General features: G+C 39.9%; 1 long non-coding RNA gene across 1 annotated transcript; it reads right to left on the bottom strand.

The window, feature by feature from the left end:
- Positions 1 to 586: 586 nt before the first annotated feature.
- LOC123147221 (uncharacterized) lies at positions 587 to 2052 on the bottom strand. Its single transcript, XR_006473134.1, has 3 exons — positions 1572 to 2052; positions 861 to 1468; positions 587 to 728 (listed from the first exon to the last, which is right to left on the bottom strand). It is a non-coding gene; the product is annotated as an uncharacterized lncRNA (long non-coding RNA).
- Positions 2053 to 4752: the final 2700 nt, after the last annotated feature.

Here is a 4752-nt window from a genome sequence, read left to right as displayed (position 1 = left end):
ATTTGAACCATGAATAAACCAAATTTATTCAAGTATAAATGTAGCATCAGACTGGTTAAGTTCAGTCGCCATATCCTTTTTTTTCCATGCTAGAATCTCAAACGTTGGAATCTTTACTTATGGTTTTATTGAGGGGCTCTTCTTGGTGGAGTGTTGGACAGCACAAAGGTTGATGTTGCCAGCCCACGTTCAAGTCTCTCATCTCCTATAAGAATAAGACAGGGGGAAGTCTCCCCTCTATTCTCATTCTTTTTTTATTCAAGGTTTTATTCACTCCAAAGAATATATATCTAATACAAGCTTCCCAAAATGACATCACCTTCAAGACAGGCGGTTGCACCAGCCTGCCTACCGACTGGCAGTAGCAGGTAGCACTACTGCTGCTAGAAGTTTGTGCATCACAATCACCCATACAATTGTAAGAAAAAGCATTAGGAGTATACATCTTTGATTAGTTGACATATACTCTGATACAGCCACAACATACAGAATGACCCAGTTAGAGAAGATATAAACCAAGGAACAGGTTAATAGTATCGGCATAGGAAATAAATATTATAGAATTGGAAGACAATATTATGTTCAGAAGCAATTCAAGCTATGATTTTTGATTCCACATACATGCCAGCATTATCAATTTAGAATAACTACAAGTTATAATTTTAGAGCAGACCTGAAGACCCTCATGGCTGATGTAGGTTATACTCATGCAATCATGCTTTGACCATCTGTAGCATCATGGAGAAAAGAAAAAATAAGCCAGATCCTTAGCAGTACAATACTCCGAGATGTGAATTTTGTTAGAACAGGTTGCCTTAGTACGCAAGATACAAACTAAACATAGATGGCAATACACATACATGAAATTGTCCATGGGCATGCTCCTCGTATTCTGTTGGAATTAAACTGAAAATAAGAAATCATTCATGGATACGCACAGGAATCTAGAAGACAGTTGAGTAGTATAAAAGGTGTAAGCACACAAGAGAAGAGCAGAGAGGTAGGAGCACAACACATGAATTGAACAATATATATTTAGCCACAATTATGCAATCACGTAGGTTCCTAGATTCAGATAACATTCAGAAAAAACAGCAGGTGTTAACTCAACAAGTCAAAAAATCACCTGATAGACGGGGCTACAGTTACAAAGACAAGTAGGAGTATATGTATCCTTTCAATAAAAAAAGAGAAGTATATGTATCTGCACAGTGCATCTCAAAGCTAACAACTTGACAGAGAAACAAATGCCAGTACGAGAGACTTAGGAAGGAACAATCAACAATATGCACTTCTTGGCAGAGAAAAAAATCGACAGGCAGGGAACCTATCAAAGGCAGCACAAACAAATGAACAAACACCTAGTGTGCATGCTATGCCACAACCAGAGTAAGTCGGACGATCAATCATCGCCTTAAGCAAGCCGAGGTCCTCGAAGAAGGCGTCCAAGATGGCTGTTATCACCAGCCTGCAACCGAGATACAGTACGGTGCACCAGTCAATGACGTACATGTGCAGATTGTGGTAGAATAGAGTTAAGAAGAAGATGGGATTTACGAAGAGAGCCTTACGAGTGCAGACATCCAATCTTGAGGAACTGCGCCGGCATGGTCGCATGTACCACAGAGCTCGCCGGTGCGGCAACCTATACCGGTCTTGCCGATGCCGCGCAGGGCTCGTCCTGCGAACTCATCGGTGCCGCAACCATAGTTAGTGCCACCCTCTCCTATCTCTCATGTGCATGACCGCCATGAAGGCGTGCCGTCGGCGTCGTGGCCAGGGCGCTATCAGGATCGGCGTCTCTGTGCTTGAGACCACCACGCCTTGACTACTTCGGCTCCCAGAGTGAGGCCATCGGAGCTCGGGGTGCAGGGGAGAAGAGTCGCCACGGGCCGCGGCTCCTCCTACACCGGAGACCCTAATCACGGCAGGAGTGTTGGGGGCTTGGGGCGGCGATTTTTCTCGGCTGAGATGTGGAAGTGGGGGCGAGGGGGTTGGGGGAGATTGGGCGTGGTATGTGTCGTGGGTGCCGCAGGGGCGGTTGTTTCCATCTCCCCCATTGTCCTTTTTTTTCAACGGGAGTAAAGGGTTGCTGCGGGCGTGGCCCTCGCGCGAGGGTTGACGTACAAAGGGAGGTGGGGAGGCGGGGGAATCGAACGAGGTGGTCGAACCATCACGACGTTCGATCCCCCTTTAATAGTAGAGATTTGTATGTTTATTCATAGACCCTTTTCCCCTCCATTTATTTGTATACATGCATGCAGATACCCACTCTCGGAAAGAGTGGCCCATGGGGCGGCAATGGTGGTTCTGTTGTTGACTCAGAAAATCCCTCAAGGATAGAAAGTATCACCATCCTCTATAAGGGAATAATTGCTTCATTCGAATATTCTTACATCGATTTCTATGGCAACAGGCGCACAACAGGTCCTTGGGGTAGTAAGAATCCCAATCGCACAGAGGTACAGTTATTATCATAATATATGTTCTAGCCAGAGTTTCATTTACTTTAATTCATGTGTGAATTAAGAAAATACTTTAGTTTATATGCATGGCCTGGCTATATACTCAGTCAGTTAATTTTATCAAGTGAATGTTTTTTTTTTTGCAAAGTCAAGCTTTTCTATCATGAAAATACTTCAATTTACTTTAATGTATATAAGGTGCATTAGTTATCACATCAGTCCCATTAGATCCATCATGCAATATGTTTTTACATTATATTAATTAGGTATTGCAGATTTGATAATTTATCTTTAAATTTAATCAGAGATAATAGAAAAGTTTAACTTTTTAAAGAAATCAATGCACCAGTATATACAACGGAATGAAGGTACAAGTGTGTAGATTATTGTACTTTTGTGGTTGGTCAATTAGGAACTTGCAAATATTATGAGTTCATTGAGTGATTTTTCCCTTTATTGATATGCAGATCGTGTTGGGACCCGGGGAAATTCTGACGGCAGTTTCTGGAACAGTCATCAAGCATAATACTCCCATGGAGACCAAAGTCGATGTTGTGCAGACACTCGAGTTTGTAACAAACAAGAAAACATACGGACCTTACGGAAATCTTGACAATAATAAAGAACTTGGTACTCCTTTCAGCGCCGTCGCGCCCGATGGCAAAGCAATTGTTGGCTTCTTCGGGCGTACTGATGGCAGATACGTGAACGCAATTGGAGTTTATATTGCCTAAGAGGTTTGGTTCAGTGAACATTTCAGTGTATGCTCCAAAATAAAAGTAAAAACGATGGTTAAAGATATCCTGCTTTCAGTGGTAATTGATCCATGTATATATGCGTGTGCGGGTGTATTGTGTTCTTTAAATAATAAAGTCCCTTGTGGAATCACTTCTCTAAAACTTCAGCTGTGCATGCCTGATTGTATCGTGTAAGGAGCTCTCGTTTTGTTTTGTTTTGTAACGTGTAGGGAAGCTCTTTTTTTTTTGCGGGTGAACGTGTAAGGAAGCTATTGACCATACTCACTTACCTAATCTAATTCCAGTTGGCCTTTCGTGATGTTTCCTTGTTTTTACTGGCTTTGTGTAAATTTCTTCTGGTGGATTATTTTCTCTCTTCTACTCCAACCTCTGACCGGCTCCATCAACTACACCAGGCGGTGGCTCGCCACTGCTAATGCGACATCCTCTGATTTTGGGATGTGGTTCACAAGGAACAATTGAAACACGAGCACTTGATATCCAGTCCTATAAATATATTCACAGCGATGAGCGGCTTAGATGGCTTCCATTTTTTGTTCAATAATTACACAGTCAAAACTACTGGAGGCAAGTCTGAAAGGATATAATTTTGTTTGCTTCCCTGAATCGAGAGGATGGTGCCATTTCTAAACTGAATGACTTCGTTTGGTCTAGAGGAAGTTTTCTTTTAACACTAGCATCTAGTCTAGATCTAATTTAACTTGAACGGTGAGATCACATGGTCGCTGATATAAGGAACCATACGAAGGTGGCGGTGTGAACACAGCAAGCGCGAGGTCTTAGTCTTCCAACAACTAGATGATATCTCCACGCGTTGCTACATCATTTGCATTATATTTCGATGAGATTTGGTCATATGCAATATAAAAATTTAAATTAGTAACAGGATAACTGAAACTGAGAACACATAGTATAATTTACTTTATCTAATTGTTGAAAAATATTCTGTGTTTCAAAAAATGACCATGAAAAACATATAAATGTTTATACAATGTAAAAAATGTTGTGATGTTCAGAAAATAATTAATGCCATTTAAAAAGTCTACAATGTGTAATTGAAAATGTTACTGTGTATTCAAAAGGTGTTCAAAACAAGAATTTAATAAAATGTACATCATATATTTTCAAAATGCCCAAAATGTATCTGAAAAATGTTTCAGGTGTGCTCTAAAAATATACATTGTATATCGAGAAAAAGTAGACATGAGTTTAGAAAAAAGAAAACCAATAAAAGAACAAGGAAACAAAAAATAAAAAATAAAAAATAAAAAATAAATCGATGAAAACAAAGAAAGATACAAACAACAAATATAGTCTAAAAAGAATAGAAAGCCAAAGTAAAAAATGAAGAACGAAAGAAAAAAATGAGAAAAACCAATGAGAACACAAAGAAAACCAAAGTAAAAATATAGAAAAAAGAAAACCGTGAAAAACAAATTAAATCAACGAAACTACAACAAAAAATGAAAAATGAAAAAAAAATGGACCGACTGAACGCACAACGGTCGCTATGGGCTACAGCGACTACC

This window comes from Triticum aestivum, chromosome 7A (genome assembly GCF_018294505.1).
Source record: "Triticum aestivum cultivar Chinese Spring chromosome 7A, IWGSC CS RefSeq v2.1, whole genome shotgun sequence".
NCBI classification, from domain to species: domain Eukaryota; kingdom Viridiplantae; phylum Streptophyta; class Magnoliopsida; order Poales; family Poaceae; genus Triticum; species Triticum aestivum.
Note: the sequence above shows the minus strand (reverse complement) of the source record. Positions and strands in the feature narration are given on the sequence as shown.